At 42.0% G+C, this 19,061-nt stretch overlaps 1 protein-coding gene across 2 annotated transcripts in view; it reads left to right on the forward strand.

The window, feature by feature from the left end:
* The window catches only part of SLC24A2 (solute carrier family 24 member 2), a 179,016-nt gene that overhangs the window by 95,272 nt on the left and 64,683 nt on the right, over nt 1–19,061 (forward strand). The gene's annotated exons all lie outside the window — the stretch shown is intronic.

Consider the following 19,061-nt stretch of genomic DNA (forward strand, 5'->3'; position numbering starts at 1 on the left):
AATGTGAATCCTTCAGATCTTTCAGTAAAAGCTAGCCAGCCTGCCTTATTTATTTTAACATCACAAAGTCTGTGCAGGCATTACATTTAGTAACACCCAAAAGTATAACCTCTACCATTCAAACTGTTTCTTTGAAAATTGCCTCCACAAGCCAAAGAAAAGATCAGACAGAATGATTTATTTTTGTGTTCCTAATCCTTGCCCTTTTACCTCTCCTTCCTGGATTCATTCCACTGTAGCTACCTTGTGAGTTGGACATGTGAGGTATCCAGCAACTCACAGGATCAGACCCATGGTCATCATTTTAACAATCTAAAAATCTGTTGGACAAATCCTGATTGACGCACACTCAGCATTTGCAGAGACCTGCCAAAACTCTGCAGACTGCCCAGCCGTCGCACCCACAGGCAATATTGCATGCAGTCATGAGGTGGGATGGGGGCCCTCCTCACCAACGGCCAGCAAGCTGTCAGCAGCTGCTTCTCTCCATCCCTGGTGGTGGAATCCAAGACTCTCTTCTCCCCATGCTATGTATTGCAAGGGGGTTTCCGGGAAGTGACACTGCAGTGAAAAAATACACCTCCTGCATCCCTGAGCTCCAGCTAAACTGACAGCGGGGAGTCTAAATTGGACACACACTGAGGGGACCAAGTGGTGTCCTCTCCCTGAGTACCAGCTGACAGTACTGAATGGCAGGAAACAGCCCATCAACCAACAAACAAATGGGTTCAGAGTCCAGAAGGACAGACTCCTCCAATACCATTCCCACCACTTACACCAGATAAGATTTTGGGGACCACACATTCCTTGAGGCTCTCGTCTCCCCAGGCTGCTCCTGTTTATTGCAACTCCAAAGCTGCAGTAGCTTCTGTAGGACATCTGCACGGGAGACTTGGGGGCTGAAACCTGTGGAAGGTTTGTCAGGGTGGTGGGAAGCTTATCTCTGCTTTAGTGGGACTCACCCATTGAATGGATGAGTGGCTGCTCCATGGCTGAGAAGCTGCGCCATACTGTGCCCACCTGACCATTCCCAGGATCATTTAGGGTGGCTATAGTTACTCTGAGGGAGTAAGGGGCCTGAGTGCGCATCAGGATTCAGCCCTCTTTGTCAGGCTAATGAAGAATATAAATCCCTACCCCTCATCTTTATTTCCTTATTGGAAAAGGCTACATTTTAAAACTGTTGTTCTGTCAAGGACTCTCACAACAAAAACAAAGAAGCACTTAGTGTAATTTTGGTGGCAGGCCAACTGCAAACGATACAGAATTGTTCATCATCAAATGTAACCTAAATGATCCAGACATGTTCTAAAGGATATAAATGATTTATTATTTCTAATCAGCTCCACATGGAAAAAGGAACCCCCAATAAAATGTGCACCAGTTGGTCTCAAGCAAACAACATGAGAATCAATGACCTTTACTGAATTTTTCTCTTATGAATGTCAAACCTCGGATTCTATAAGGTTCTAGCCTTATCTAGAATGACACTTTTCTGGATTAGGAAAACCCAGGAAGATGTCAAAAGCAGTGTTGATGATGCAAACAGTGGCTCTAAATGAGTATGGAAGCAATGCCCTTGCCTGTCACTAATGGGCATTACGTTATTGAGGGTGCCATCTTTTTGGTGAGATCTCTCCTTTGTCAATAAAGATCCCTGGCACATTTTAAAAGTTATAGGGATGCTTGTCTCCATGGGAGCAGGGGAAGGAAATAGCTGCGAATATTTCTCCGTACTTGTTGTGTTGAGGTGCCAGGTCTACCCTCCCAACCCCTACATAGAACAGGCTGTAGAACCTGTCCACTATCTTACAGATACAGTGAGAGGCAGGACCATCTGTGCAAAGGCCCCATCCCATATGCGATCTGTGTCCTGACAGCTCTTCCTCCTCCTCCCTGGCAATGTAGCTGTATTGCAACCATGCAGCTGTGGTTTCTCCTACTGGTGACTGTTCAAAGTGCTCCACTTAAAGAGGGATTTCAATCACAGGGTGGGGGCTTCAGAAAGTTAATATAACTTGAGGATATATTAATTTTCCTGAAGAATCTTTGCAGGGCTGTTGGCAGCCCACTCATTTCCAGCTTGTTGACACTCACGAATCCCCAGACTAACAAAGTGTTCTGCTTGGGGTCTGGACAGTAGTAAGAACTCTGCTACACAGATGGCTGACTGTCCTGTTGCCATGTGAGAGAGGAGTGACCCATACACAGAGGGGAATCTCTGCCTGAAAAATCATGGGGCACAGTTGCACCCAGTGTCTTGCCCAAATTCACAGATTTATATCTTGCATCTCTCCAGTTGGATGAGTTACTGTTTCCTTCTATACTCCACCTCCAAAATATTGTATTACATAAAGATGTACTGGTGCTGAAAGGCTGCAATTTATTATATTTGCTTTTTTTTTCACCACAAAGGTGCCTGCATTTTATTAGTAAGAGAATTAATGGCTACATATATGTAAAGCTGAGTTGAGGTGAAATATTCACAGAGTGAACCTTGCAGATATTTCCTTCCCCTGCTCCCATTGAGACAAGCATCCCTATAACTTTTAAAATGTGCCAGGGATCTTTATTGACAAAGGAAAGATCTCACTGAGTTGAGATCGTTTGCAAAGATCTGGAGAGATCCCTAGCATCTAAAGCAAAGAAGCCAATGCAGCAAAATGCCCTACTTTCAATGGTTTTTTAGACCGAACACAGAAACCTCATGACTTTTCAGGAAAGCAAAGGAGAATGAGATTCTAGACATTTTTCTTTAATGGGGAATTATTGGAAATTTTTGCCTCCAGAAATAATATGTTACTGGTTTAGGATCTCAGCCACTTTTTCAAAAAAACTTTTCAGTTCACCTTAAACTTAAAAAAAACCCACCTACGACTATGTGAAAAATGTTTGTGGTTAGCTTAGCCTAAAAGTGAGCAACAACATAGCAAAAACAGAGATCTTGGATTGTGTGCAACTAAATGCAAATATGTTTGGCTAGCTACAGATGGTATTTTAGATAGCCCTGTTAATACCTATCATAAAGCAGAGAAAGAAACAAGCTAAATAGCTCTTCTCCTCAGGGAATCTCAAAGCATTACTTTGGATTTCAAAGCCAAAGATAATAGAAAATTGAATTTCCAGCTTTCCCTGTGGTACATATCAGAAATAAATCTCATTTTGACAGCTGGAGAGTTTGAACTTTTTGCAAAGATATGTGCATTTGGTGCAAGGCAAATGATATTTTAGAATAGTGCAGAGATTTTTGTTTTGAAGTAATATTTTGAGCTGATTTATCAATTTGCATTTGAGAGCTTTAGTTTAGTTTAGTTTAGTTTTTTAAAAGGTATTTATGAACTAAACTAGCATGGGGGGAAGGATAGCTCAGTGGTTTGAGCATTGGCTTGCTAAACCCTGGGTCATGAGTTCAATCCTTGAGGGGGCCATTTAGGGATCTGGGGCAAAAGAAAAAAAAGAAACTGTCATGGACAGTACTTGGTCCTGCTAGTGAAGGGAGGGGACTGGACTCAATGACCTTTCAAGGTCCCTTCCAGCTCTATGAGATAGGTATATCTTCATATATTAATGTCAAAAAGTGTCATTGGTTCCTTGGTTTATTTAGCATAAAAGCAGGAGCCACATGGGTGATATCACTTCAGGATGTTGGGGTCTGATCCTGTTTCTATTGAATACAATGATGATGCTCCCTTTGACTTCAATGTGAGCAGGATCACATCTGCAAGCTCTGCATCCAGGAATAATGGGTCTGTATGTAGTGACATGACACAAGAAGTAGAAGGTGTGATAAAAGAGGATGAGCATATTGTCCTCAGTACCCTTAAAGACTTCTGCTTAAATGTGTTAATGAGATGACATTGGCATCATCAATGCAAAAAAGCTGTACTTTTACAATTACTGTTTATTATTTGTATTGCAGTAGCACCTTTGAGTTTCAGTCATGGACCAGTGTCCCATATGGTGATAGATGATGTACAAACACAGTAGAAAAGTCTAATGGAAGCTTGAAAGTCTAACAAGAATTTAGGCTTCTGTACCAATACTTTTCTTCTCTGGTTTTGAGTAGTTCAACAAATATCAGAAAGGGAAAAAAAAGATTTTTGTTTAAAAAAAAATGTTCCCTTTTCTTCTGCATGCTGTAGTCATAATACATTCCACATCATACAGCAATATCAGAGCCATTGTGATTATGCCATCTGAGACAGATGAAACAGACAATGAATAAATTATGAAAGACTTGCGAGGTTTATGGAATATGTAAAAGATGGGGAGTGGGATCAAATTTGGTGTGAGATTGAACAAACAAGAAATTCTTTCAAAATAACTCTTTCCCCTGTAAATTCCAGAATGCCTAATATCCTTTTATTAGTAGATTATATAGACTTTTTCATTACCTCTATTTTTCAATCTACAAAAGTATTATCTTTTATTAAATCCCTGCTAGAGGTTTAGAACTCTCATTTTGCACCTGTGCCCTGTTAATCTTCTCTGCTAGATCTTTAGCATTTTTTCAACTGTGGTGGTTCTTTGTTCTAAATCTAACATCTTTGATGAGACCAAATCCAACTTTGATTCAAATTTAGATTGAATAGGTACTAGAATTGTGTCTAGTAAAACTTTTGAAGTGGCCTCTATTACCATTTGTTTAGAGGTAGATCTCTGATCAGCTAATTGAACTGCCTCAAAAACAATAATGGCTAGCAGAGACTGTAAAGGGGATTGGGAAGAGAGAGAGAACCTAATCTCTTTTGTTGTCATGATATGAATTTTTCTATCGCTCCTCCCTCTCTGACTTCAGTCTTCTTTTAGGAGACATAAATGAAAAGCAAAGAAGACTCCATAAAGCAGTTAAAAATGTTTAAAAAACAAATTAGAATTTATAATACTAAGGATTTAAATAAGAAAAAATCCTCAAAATAGGAAAATTATATGGTGAGCTGTGCTGGGAAATCCACCTCAGAATATAACCAAGGAGAAGTTGACTATTATGAATACACAAATCTTGATTACCAATCCATAAACAATGTGGCAAAGATAAAAATAATTCTCTACTTCCTTAAAGTCACCTCCAAATATACAGTTAATCAAAATACAGTTACACACTTCTTTAACAAAAAAAAACCACACAACTGTAGGATATTGACACACAAAAATTTCCATTCAGGACTCTGACTTTTTGCAAAACTCTTTAAATTTCATGTGCCAAACCCACCACCTTCTCACAATAGGACAATGCAATCAAAACAAAATTATCAAACTAAATTGTTTAAAGTTGTTCAGAAAATACATTCCAGGCTTTTTACAGATCTCTCAATAGATCTTAGCCTCTGTTCTCAGTCTTCTCAGTCATAGAGCTATATTCATCTTAGTTATACTGACATAAACCTGATTCTCCACTCCATTAAGCCTTGTCTAGACTAGAAGAAAAGATGCTTTTGAGTTAGTTCAAGTGAGAGGGTTTACCTCAATTGAAAATCCCAGTTAACACCAGTTTAGACAGTTTAACAGCTTTAGCTTGATTTTTAGCAGGTCAAGTTAGAAGCTAAGCAAGGCCCAAGCCAGTGGGACTACTTAGGTGCTTAAAGTTACTTGATGAATCGGCGCCTTAGAGCACAGAGCCTAAGGCCTGGTATACACACAGATTTTACACCAGTATAACTATTTTGGTTAGTGGTGTGATTTCCCCCTTCTTCTCCCACTCAAAAAATAGTTATACTGGTACAATACCTGGTCTGGATGCAATTACACCAATATAAAAGTGCCTTCCACTGGTATAGCTTTTTCTTCTCCCATTCCAGGATAGTTGAAATGGAACTTTTGTGTGTAGACAACGCCTAAGAGCTGTAAATGAACATAGAGTAGATCTCTCGTATCTGTGGGGTCAGAGGAATGGAATTCAATTCCACAGCTCAGGGAGCACCAGCAGAGCTCTGTCAATACTACCATAGCCCACTGCTCTGCCTTCAGCCCCTGTCTCTCAAGTCCCCTTCCATATAGATGAGGTAGTTCCGCTGTTAGATCTGTGTTGTCACTGACCCTCCAGCCCTCCCATGTTGCACAGCTCTGCAGCATACAGGTAATGCTGAACCTCTTATGTTAGTTCTCTGTGGCATCCCTTTTGCATAGCTGAATAACACCAAGACAGTACATAGAACATCTTTGACTTTGAGTGGACCAGAATGATAAGATAATAAATAAACAGTCTTGTATTTAGGTATATTAGGTCTTCTCTTTTTCCATTGCTAGCTTTAAGCCACGTACAGTCAAGAGGGCACAGGAGAATACTCATAAGTTACCAATGGCAGGTACTTGCTACTTATTGTGAATGGCAGTCAGCTACTTGCTGATTCCCACACAGTGGAGTTGTGGGTATATCCTGTTGTATGAAAAATCTCTTCAGTCTCTAATACAAGACTGAGTTTCATTTTCTAAGGGGTATTTATTAATTATTTGTGAAATGTTTGCCTTTGGGCTATAACTCTCAATATCAGCAAGGAATCTGGGAGATGAACATTTTTCAGAAATGTTTACGTTCTCCAGAAAGTAGAATCACAAATTTTCAGGGACTAGAGGTCCGTTAACTGCACGCTTATTTCAACTTCACTAGCTGAGTCAGGTACCATTTTCCCATCATGTATCCATTTTCTTTCTACATTTTCCTTTCACCACCCCCTTTCTTCCCTCCATTTCAGAATGTTGTGGTGCAAATGGCTCAATATTTTGGTTCAAAGGTTGATTCTGCTGGAAGGAAAATTAAGGATAGATCTATGTTAATGATACTGCCAGGTGTGATTCTGAGCAGATCAGTAGTAACTACAGGGCTCTGGGAATGAGGGTGAAGCAGTCAGCGGTGCAGGTGGTGTTTTTGTCCTTTCTGCCAGTTGAGGTTAAGGAACTAGGCAGAGACAGATGCAACATGGAGATGAATGCATGGCTGCATAGATGGAGTTGATAGGAGGGCATTGGCTTCTTTGAGCCTGGATGCCATTCTGTCAAGGAGGACTGCTGGGAAATGTTGGAGGTCCACCTGATGTAGAAAGGGAACAACACCTTCGGACACTAACTCGCCAACCTAGTGAGGAGAGCTTTAAATTAAGTTCAAAAGGGGCAGGTTACAAAAGTCCACAGGTAAGTATAAAAAATGGTGACCTTGACAGAGGGCTGGAAGTTTTGGGAAAGTGGAAAATTACAGTAGGGTCATAGGATGTCTATACCCAAAAGGGGAATAAACAGAAAGAACTGCAAGTCTTAGTACACAAGGAAAATTATGACTTAATTGGCATCACAGAGACTTGGTGGGATAGATCTCATGACTGGAATATGGGCATAGAGGGGTATAGCTTGTTCAGGAAGGACAGTCAGGGAAAATAGGAAGGAGGTGCTGCATTGTACATCAAGAATGCATACATTTGATCTGATGTCTAAAAGGAGGTGAGAGGCAGACCAGTTCAAAGTCTCTGGGTGAAGATAAAAGGGGGGGGGAAATATGGGCAAAATGATGGTAGAGGGTCTAATAACAGAACTATCCAAAACACAAGACTTGATAAGTAATGGGGGACTTTAACTATCCAGATATCTGTTGGAAAAAGTAATACGGCAAAACACAAATTGTCCAAAAAGTTATTTGAATGTGTTGAAGATAACGTCTTCTTTCAGAGTGTGGAAAAAGTAACCAAGGTCAGCCATTTTAGACTTGATTCTAACTAACAGGGAAGAATTGGTTGCAAATCTGAAGGAGGAAGGCAACTTGGGTGAAAGTGATCATGAAACAATAGATGATGTGATTCTAAGGAAAGGGAGGAATCAGAGCATCAGAATAAAGACAGCGGACTTTAAAAAAAAGCAGACTTTAACAAACTCTGAGAACTGTTAGGTAAGGTTCCATGGAAGAAAATCTGAGGGAAAAAGGAATTAGGAGAGCTTGGCTGTTTCTCAAAGAGACAGTATTTAAGGCACAAGAGCAAACTATCCTGATACAAAGGAAAGATAGGCAGATTAGTAAGAGGTCAGTATAGCTGCATCAGGTTTTCTTTAATTACCTGAAAATCAAAAAGGAATCATACAAAAAATGGAAATGTGGAAAAATTTCTAAAGAGTAAAAAAGAATAGCACAAACATGTATGGAGAAAATCTAAAAGACTAAGGGCTAGTCTACACTAGAAGTGCTATAGCGGCGCAGCTGCACTGCTGTAACATGTCTGATGAAGACGCTCTATGCCAATGGGAGAGAGCTCTCCCATCAGCATAATAAAACTACCTTCGCAAGAGGCAGTAGCTACATCAGTGGGAGAGCTTCTCATAGTGCTTTCCACACTGACACTTAAGTTGATGTAACTTATGTTGCTCAGGGTGGTGGCGTATTCACACCCCTGAGCAACATAAGTTATACCAACATAACCTGTAGTGTAGACAAGCCCTAAGGCACAAAATTAGTTTCATCTAGCAACGAACATAAAAGGCAATAAGAGGAAATTCTATGAATTCATTAGGAGCAAGAGAAAGATGAAGGAGAGTGTAGGTGCACTACTTAGTGGGGAAGAAGAGCTAATATTGTCCACACCAAGAAGGCTGAGGTGTTTACTATATATTCTGCTTCAGTCTTCACTAAAAAAGTTAATTATGATCAGATGCTTAACACAATTAGTTTAATAATGAGAGAAGGAACACAAGCCAAAATAGGGAAAGAATTGGTTAAAGAATATTTAGATAAATTAGATGTATTCAAGTCAGCATGGCCTGACAAAATTCACCCTAGGATATTTTAGGAGCTAGCTGAAGCAATCTCTGAACCTTTTGTGATTCTCTTTGCGAACTCATGGAGGATGGGTGAAGTTCCAGACAACTGGCGAAGGGCAAACATAGTACCTATATTTTAAAAAGGGAACAAAAAAGACCCAGGGAACTATAGACTAGTCAGCCTAATTTCAATACCTGGAAAGATACTGGAACAAGTTGCTAAGCAATCAGTTTGTAAGTTCCTAGAGGCTACTAGGGTCATATGTAGTAGCCAATGTGATGGGTTTGGTCACAGAGATCCCCTTCAGACTGTCACCTGATGTGCTGAAATTACTTCTGAGCCTGTTTTCCCTGACAACTTGGGATTCCAGAACCCTGCCTTCTTGAGGCAGACAAAGTAGCCTGCTGCAACACAGACCCAGGGTCTGGGCCATGCCGCCAAAGCTGCATACTTTAGATAAAAACAGCTGAGCAGGTTACCTGTCTCCAGCACCCAGACACCCAGACCCCAAAGGGATCCAAACCCCAAACATATCCATTTTACTCTGTATAAAGCTTATACCGGGTAAATTTGTAAATTGTTCGCCCTCTATCAGAGCTGTTTGCTCCCCCAGGTATTAATCATTTACTCTGGGTTTATTAATAAACAAAAGTGATTTTATTAAGTATAAAAAGTAGTATTTAAGTGATTTTAAGTAATAAAATCCAGAACAAAGTAAGTCACTAAGCAAAATAAAGGAAGTCTAAGCCTAACGCATTAAGAAACTGATTACAGGTAATATCTCACCCTCAGAGATGTTCCAATAAGCTTCTTTCACAGACTAGACTTCTTCCTAGTCCAGGCCCAATCCTTTCACCTGGTACAGTCCTTGTTAGTTCCAGCAGACATCTCAGGTGGTAAGCAGGGGTTTTCTCAGACTGGCCACCTCTTTTGTCCTGCTCCACCCCCTTTTATAGCTTTGGCACAAGCGGGAATCTTTTGTCTCTCTTGGTCCCCATCCCTCCTTCTAAATGGAAAAGTACCAGACATAAGATGGATTTCATTATCAAGTCACATGTTCACATGTCACTGTAAGACCCCTAGTCTCCATTCTCCATGGGCTGGCCCACACATACACAGGAAGGCTTTCAAGTAACTAAGGCCATTTTGAATTGATTGTTTCTGGAGCACCCTTAATGGCCTCCACTTAATATGTTTATATCAGTGATACAAGTTTATATCTTATTCTCCTAATTCCAGATATAGAAATAATACATGCAAACAAATAGGATGAACTCACTTAGTAGATTACAAGCTTTCTAGTGACACCATACAAGGGGTGTTTAGCATAAAGCATATTCCAATTATGTGATATTCATAAGCATATTCCCATAAAGCATATTGGGTGCAACATCACAGCCAACATGGATTTGTCAGAGACAAATCATGCCAAATCAACCTAATTTCCTCATTTGACAGGGTTACTGGCCTACTAGGTAGGGGGGAAGGAGTAGAAATGATTTAAAAAATCAGATGAAAACAAAGCAGCACTCCCTACCATATTGAAGGGAGCGTTCACAAATCTGATTTGATCCCTAACAGATAATGTATACATTGGAGAGATAAATATACCCATGTTACATATGAGATAATCATCCAATTCTACAGGCTGTAAACCACAGACAGAATTTCTACCCACACACACAAACATATTCACTGCCACCACATCTACACCACAATGTCTCATAATGCCATGTAGGCCAACCTGCCACTGAAGTTGATGAGAGTTTTGCCAGAGGATTTGACCCTAATGTCCACGCAGCCAAAGAATTAGATACCAGAAATGTCAAATATATTGCCACTTTCACTATGTAGCAATGGAGGTTTTCAGCTTCTGTGATTTTTTTAAAATATACAAGGTAAGGTAACCCTGCAACCTTCAGTGGTTACTCTTCAAAAATTTTCTAATTGCTTTAGATTTATGTTAATTTAATAATAAGGTTAGCTCTATGTTTGTTGTTTACCCTAAATATTCTCTGAAATATATATAGGAAGTATACAATGCAAAATTTAGCAAATTATTAAAACAACTACTGTGTATTCTTTTTGTTTGAAAAATAATAAATACTGAAGTTTTGCGAGTTTGGCCTGACATTTTCCTTGAAAAGGTTAAGTGTCAATAATATTTACCTTATAGTAAGTTTGACAGTATTGACTTTTTAAAATAACAGTTTATTTTATGTAGCATTATGGGATACTTCGGGCCAAACTCACTGCTGGCATAAGTGGGTACAATGTCAGTGAGGATTTCACTATTCTAACAGTGGTAAATGGGGCCCTCAAATTCTGGGCTCAAGCCTTTCATTCCAAAAAAGCTTATGCAAAGTACCAGAGCATCCAAAACTCAATCTTTCAACACAGAGCCTGGGTGCATTTTACATGGAATATGGCATTGAACAAGTGAACAATCAGTTATGTTATTCAAAATTATTACTGTACTATTGACTGAGTAATTATATGGTTCTTTCTGTCTTCGATACAGTGCTACAATGAAATATATAGACTTGCTTCCCATGAAATCTTAGCTACCAACTCCCTGAGTTTGCTGAAGTCTTCCTTCTTGAAATCCATAGTCTTTATTTTGCTGTTCTCCCTCCTACCATTTCTTAAAATCATGAACACTACCATTTCATGATCACTTTTACCCAAGCTGTCTTCTACTTTCAAAATCTCAACCAGTTCCTTCCTATTTGTCAAAATCAAATCTAGAACAGCCTCTCCCCAATAGCTTACTCCACCTTCTGAAATAAAAAAAGTGTCTCAAATACATTCCAAGAATTTGTTGGATAATCTGTGCCAGCTGTGTTGTTTTCTCAACATATGTCTGGGTAGTTGATGTCCCCCATTACCACCAAGTCCTGTGGTTTAGATGATTTTGTTAGTTACTTAAAAAAAGCCTCATCCACCTCTTCTTCCTGGTTAGGTGGTCTGTAGTAGACCCCTAGCATGACATCACCCTTGTTTTTACCCCTTTTATCCTTACCCAGAGACTTTCAACAAGTCTGTCTCCTATTTGCATCTAATATTTCCATCTCAACCTCAGTCCAAGTATATACATGTTTAATATAAAAGGCAACGCCTCCTCCCTTTTTTCCCTGGCTGTCCTTCCTGAGAAAGCTGTACCCTTCTATACCAATATTCCAGTCATGCAGATTATCCCACCAAGTCTCTGTGATGCCAACTATGTCATAGTTGTGTTTATCTACTAGCATTTTGAGTTCTTCCTACTTACTCCCCATACTTCTCGCATTAGTATATAGACATCTAAGATACTGATTTGATCCCTCCCCCCCCACCTCCAGTTCTGTCTTTTCTTGCCCTTATCCCTGCTACAACAGCCCATACTCCTCCCAAATTCCGACCCTTTTCTCAGGTCTCCATGTTTTCGACTTACCTGTGGGCTTTGATCACCAGCCCCCTTCAAACCTAATTTAAAGCCCTCTTCACAAGGTTAGCCAGTCTGTATCCAAATATGCTCTTCCCCTTCCTTGATAGGTGGAAATGGTGGCTGCGATCCTCCCAGGCTTGGAGGTACATGGTTTCCCCTCCTCCACCTTTGGGGGTGATTCCTCATCACTCGTTGCCAAGGCAGCATAATGGTTTTCCATCACTATGGTGGGTGGGTTGGGAGTAGGGGTGGAACACTGCCTGCCATAGGCGCCGACTCTGTGGGTGCTCCGGGGCTGGAGCACCCATGCGGAAAAATTAGCAGGTGCTCCACACCTACTGGCAGCCAAAATCCCCCCTCCTCCTTCCACCCCCAAGCGTGCTGCTCCTCCCCCTCTCTCCCAGCGCTTTAAATTAAATTAATGGAGATATCCTAACTCCTAGAACTGGAAGGGACCTTGAAAGGTCATCAAGTCCAGCCCCCTGCCTTCACTAGCAGGGCCAAGTACTGATTTTACCCCAGATCCCTAAGTAGCCCCCTCAAGGATTGAGCGCACAACCCTGGGTTTAATAGGCCAATGCTCAAACCACTGAGCTATTCCTCCCTTCGCTGCCTAACAGCTGTTTGGCGGTGCTTAGGACTTTCTGGGTGGGAGGGGGTGGAGCAGGGATGCAGTGCGCTCGGGGGAGGAGGCGGAGAAGAGGCAGGGCAGGGATGGGGACTTGGGGGAAGGGGGTTGAATGGGGGAAGAGGGCAGGGCGGGGCTGGGGGGGACAGGTGGGTTGGGGTAGGGACTTTGGGGGAGGGCTGGAATGGGGGTGGGGCGAGGGCAGTGCAGGGGCAGGAAGAGGAGGGGCAAGGGTGGGGGTGGGCGCAGGAGAGGTTGAGCACCCACCGGGCAGAGGGGAAGTCGGCGCCTGTGCTGCTTGCTGCCAGAAGTAACCAGCAGCCGGTGTCCTCCCTGTGACAGAGCCATATTCTCCTCCCCTAGTGGTGTGACAGCAATCCTCTGTAGCTGGATAGCTTCCTCAGCCTTGGATGTCTCCATATGAATACTCTTGAGGAATTCCTCATGGGCACGGATGCTCCTCAGCCTAGCCACCTCCTCCTGTAGCTCTTGCACCTGCTTCCTGAGAGATTCCTCCAGCAGGCACCTTTCACACTTGATGGTCCCCCCATCCTGACTTTCTCAGAGTGGGAAATGCAGGCCACAGTTTCTGAAAATCCACACCAGGATCTGTGTAGAGGCATCCATGGTTAGGTTGTCTGTCTGGATACAGGCGCAGGTGGAGGAGACCGGAACAGTGTTGGCACTGGCGATGTGTCCCTTCCTAACCACAGTAGTTATATTATGACTCCTTCCCACAAAACTCCCCTGTTTGCTAGCTCCCCTTGGTCACTTAGCCTCTGGCTTTTAAGGTCTTCTCTCCTAGGTCAGCCCTACCCCCTTGTTAATCACACAGGGGAGGGTGATAACAAGGCTGATCAAAGATGATCCAGGATGATCCAGGGAACAAAGGTTCAGACAATCCCCAGACACACAATCCCAACCAGCTCTAATCATAAACAGCAGCAAGAATAATTTTTTTCACAATATTTCCAGTACTGACTGAAATCAGGAGGTTCAGAGAGCCTCCAAAAAATAAATAAATGGTAGTAGAATTAAGTTTGAATTTTGGATGAACATTTGTGTAGGTCCCTATTGTATCCAAACCAGTTCACTCCCTCCCTAATTAAAACGTCTTTCAATGGCAAGATGATAAAAATGAAAGATCTATTACAATGGGAAGATTACAGATGAACCCCAAAAGTCAGATGCACTCCAGGGCTTGTGCAACAGAAGCTGTCACAATCCAAGATATGAGACATTGGTGGCAGTAAGACAGCCTAGTTTTTGCACAATAGGTATTAAATATGTATCCAGTAAAATCTACCTGTTGGAAGGTTTATGTCAGGTTAATATTAATGTGAAATATTTTAACAACAAATTGGTATATATAGATTTTGGTGCCTAATTTTTGGCACCCAAGTCCGAAAATTTTGGCCTAAATCTTCAGAAAATAGGCTCAATCTGAGCGAATCTTAGAATCATAGAATATCAGGGTTAGAAGGGACCTCAGAGGTCATCTAGTCCAACCCCCTGCTCAAAGCAGGACCAATTCCCAACTAAATCATCCCAGCCTGGGCTTTGTCAAGCCAGGCCTTAAAAACCTCCAAGGAAGGAGACTCCACCACCTCCTTAGGTAACGCATTCCAGTGCTTCACCACCCTCCGAGTGAAATAGTGTTTCCTAACATCCAACCTGGACCTCCCCCACTGCAACTTGAGACCATTGCTCCTTGTTCTGTCATCTGACACCACTGAGAACAGCCGAGCTCCATCCTCTTTGGAACCCCCCTTCAGGTAGTTGAAGGCTGCTATCAAATCCCCCCTCATTCTTCCCTCTGGAGACTAAACAATCCCAGTTTCCTCAGCCTCTCCTCATAAGTGATGTGCTCCAGACCCCTAATCATTTTTGCTGCCCTCCGCTGGACTCTTTCCAATTTTTCCACATCCTTCTTGTAGTGAGGGGCCCAAAACTGGACACAGTATTCCAGATGAGGCCTCACCAATGTCGAATAAAGGGGAACGATCACGTTCCTCGATCTGCTGGCAATGCCCCTACTTATACAGCCCAAAATGCCGTTAGCCTTCTTGGCAACAAGAGCACACTGTTGACTCATATCCAGCTTCTCGTCCACTGTGACCCCTAAGTCCTTTTCTGCAGAACTGCTACCTAGCCATTCGGTTCCTAGTCTGTAGCAGTGCATGGGATTCTTCCGTCCTAAGTGCAGGACTCTGCACTTGTCCTTGTTGAACCTCATCAGGGTTTTTTTGGCCCAATCCTCTAAGTTGTCTACGTCCCTCTGTATCCGATCCCTACCCTCTAGTGTATCTACCACGCCTCCTAGTTTAGTGTCATCTGCAAACTTGCTGAGAGTGCAGTCCACACCATCCTCCAGATCATTAATAAAGATATTAAACAAAACCGGACCCAGGACTGACCCTTGGGGCACTCCGCTTGAAACAGGCTGACAACTAGACATGGAGCCATTGATCACTACCCGTTGAGGCCGATGATCTAGCCAGCTTCCTATCCACCTTACAGTCCATTCATCCAGCCCATACTTCTTTAACTTGGCAGCAAGAATACTGTGGGAGACCGTATCAAAAGCTTTGCTAAAGTCAAGGAATAACACATCCACTGCTTTCCCCTCATCCACAGAGCCAGTTATCTCCTCATAGAAGGCAATTAGGTTAGTCAGGCACGACTTCCCCTTGGTGAATTCATGCTGACTGTTCCTGATCACTTTCCTCTCCTCTAAGTGTTTCATAATTGATTCCTTGAGGACCTGCTCCATGATTTTTCCAAGGACTGAGGTGAGGCTGACTGGCCTGTAGTTCCCCGGATCCTCCTCTTCCCTTTTTTAAAGAGGGGCACTACATTAGCCTTTTTCCAGTCATCTGGGACCTCCCCCGATTGCCATGAGTTTTCAAAAATAATGGCTAATGGCGCTGCAATCTCATCCACCAACTCCTTTAGCACCCTCGGATGCAGCGCATCTGGCCCCATGGACTTGTGCACGTCCAGTTTTTCTAAATAGTCCCGAACCACTTCTTTCTCCACAGAGGGCTGGTCACCTTCTCCCCATATTGTGCTGCCCAGTGCAGCAGTCTGGGAGCTGACCTTGTTTGTGAAGACAGAGGCAAAAAAATCATTGAGTACATTAGCTTTTTCCACATCCACGGTAACTAGATTGCCTCCCTCATTCACTAAGGGGCCCACACTTTCCTTGACTTTCTTCTTGTTGCTAACATACCTGAAGAAACCCTTCTTGTTACTCTTAACATCTCTTCCTAGCTGCAACTCCAAGTGTGATTTGGCCTTCCTGATTTCACTCCTGCATGCCTGAGCAATATTTTTATACTCCTCCCTGGTCATTTGTCCAATCTTCCACTTCTTGTAAGCTTCTTTTTTGCGTTTAAGATCAGCAAGGATTTCACTGTTTAGCCAAGCTGGTCGCCTGCCATATTTACTATTCTTTCTACACATCAGGATGCTTTGGTCCTGCAACCGCAATAAGGATTCTTTAAAATACAGTCAGCTCTCCTGGACCCCTTTGCCCTTCATGTTATTCTCCCAGGGGATCCTGCCCATCTGTTCCCAGAGGGAGTCAAAGTCTGCTTTTCTGAAGTCCAGGGTCCATATTCTGCTGCTCTCCTTTCTTCCTTGTGTCAAGATCCTGAACTCGACCATCTCATGGTCACTGCCTCCCAGGTTCCCATCCACTTTTGCTTCCCCTACTAATTCTTCCCTGTTTGTGAGCAGCAGGTCAAGAAAAGCTCTGCCCCTAGTTGGTTCCTCCAGCACTTACACCAGGAAATTGTCCCCTACACTTTCCAAAAACTTCCTGGATTGTCTGTGCACCGCTATATTGCTCTCCCAGCAGATATCAGGGTGATTAAAGTCTCCCATGAGAACCAGGGCCTGCGATCTAGCAACTTCTGCTAGTTGCCGGAAGAGAGCTTCGTCCACCTCATCCCCCTGGTCTGGTGGTCTATAGCAAACTCCAACCACGACATCACCCTTGTTGCTCACACTTCTCAACATTATCCAGAGACTCTCAGGTTTTTCTGCAGTTTCATACCGGAGCTCTGAGCAGTCATACTCCTCTCCTATATACAACGCAACTCCCCCACCTTTTCTGCCCTGCCTGTCCTTCCTGAACAGTTTATATCCATCAATGACAGTACTCCAGTCATGTGAGTTATCCCACCACGTCTGTTATTCTAATCGCATCATAGTTCCCTTACTGTGCCAGGACTTCCAGTTCTCCCTGGATCTTAAAGTTAGTTGTATTGTATTGCATCCTACATTGTCTGTGTACTGGATTTTAATCCTCAGATATTTCAGTGGGTCTGTGTCATGCTTTATTCACTGTGACCCATCACTGCTGCAATTCCCATGCAAGAGCTGTAGTCTTGGAAATGCCTGCATCCATGGAACTCCAAAGATGACATACCAAGTGGCAAAGTATGACAGAATGGATGTCGCTAACATTTTTACTGTCATTTTTGTGGTATCCATTTAGAACCCAATTCTTTTACCTATACTGCTGTTGACTAGCACATACTCACCAAAGTAGTCTTATTCAAGTCAATGGGATAACTCACATCAGTAAATACAGTGGACTGCAAAACAGCACAGTCAGTGTGCAGTGTGCTCACTACCCTCTTGCGAAGCATGAGCAGGACTATAAAAGCTTTGGGGAATGTATTCTCACCTGCAAGGTCTGAGTTTCACAGGCAGTAGTTTTTCTAACAATGTGGGAATTACACTATTTTAAATCCTTGTAGTCTGAAATTACTGGTCTTGGCAGCACACCCACTATATCTAAACTCCAGGAACACAACCAGTGCCGGCATCATGCATTCTTATTGTGCATACATCTTCTTTCCTTTGTATTGCCTCTCGTGCCTTCTACTGTGATTTTGCTTAGTTCTGCCTGGATATTTGAGTCTATGTTCTTCACCCTTCCTTTGTTGGAAATCTCTGTGTCTCATCCCATTCCCAGCAAGTCCCCTGCCTTTCACTAGTGCCTTTCCGCACTATTGTTTTGTCAGTTCCCCAACATCTCTTGGGTAGAAGAATTCTTTCCCACAGTGATGTATTCCCTTCCTATCCCCTACTCCATTTGGCCCCTCCTACTGGCCCCTTCTTTCCTGATTACTATATCCATCCCTTTATCAGCTGTCTTGTTCCCATGCATCTACTTCCTGGTCCCATTTCACTGCTCCTCTTTCCTTTAGGGCCTCCTTTCACTCCTCTCTCGGTCAAGAACCTCCACTGGCTTCTCTCCCAAGTCTTTAGTGCATCTGATCCCAGGGGAACTGGGACAGACATCAGGGAGAGCAAGTTTAAAAGAGGAAGAACCGTTTAAAGTTAATTTGAATGCTATAGTTAAGATAACCAGAGTTCTAACTAAACAATGTATCCAGTCCTGAGCTCCCTACTCAGGGAAAAGCCACACTGAAGTCAGTGGGAGTTTTGCCTGGGTAAGGAATTCAGGTGCTAAATCATCATCATATATATTTATTTTTTTAGGATTAAAACCAGCATGTACAGACTAAAACTTTCTTTGTTATAGAAAGATTTTTACAAAACTATATAAAATATTTTCTTCAGTAGACTTCTCTTTGCTCTAAATGAGACTAATGATAACATTTATATATATGTATATGTGTGTGTGTGTGTATGCACATTTACATACTCATGGAGAAAAGAAAATAGAGTGTACAAATATGAATACATATCATTACATATGATCGATTTTTGTTAATATGTTGATTATTCGTGTAACACAATCTTTTACAGTGAATAGTGTAAAGTGTATAGCACTTTAAAAATCATAATGATGAAGAAAAGACTGTAGACTTTATTTTTATGCCAGTTTTGCTTGTATCACATAAGTGGCCTCAGAAATGCTCATCTAACAGAATCAAGTGTTTGAAATTGTTAGTAGAAACAAAGGATCTTTTTAAATACCAGATTTGCATATCATCACAATACCTTAGAATGAAAACTAAGATCAAGATGTCTATTGAAATTTACCCAAGTGAAAACAACTCTTTGAATAGAACATGCAGTACATCAGCTCCAAACAATGGGCTAAGAACAAAATAATGGGCTAGCATTTTTATAATTAATTTCTTAAGTGCTTTCATGAATATGAGGAAAGAATAATTGATCTGAAAATTCCATCATCAGCTTGTTAGATATCTATAAATTTTAAGATTTCTATTGCTGCTAAGTGATGAATACTCAGAAGTGCAATTATTAAAGTTTTACATTAAAGG

This window comes from Trachemys scripta, chromosome 6, assembly GCF_013100865.1.
Source record: "Trachemys scripta elegans isolate TJP31775 chromosome 6, CAS_Tse_1.0, whole genome shotgun sequence".
NCBI classification, from domain to species: Eukaryota; Metazoa; Chordata; order Testudines; family Emydidae; genus Trachemys; species Trachemys scripta.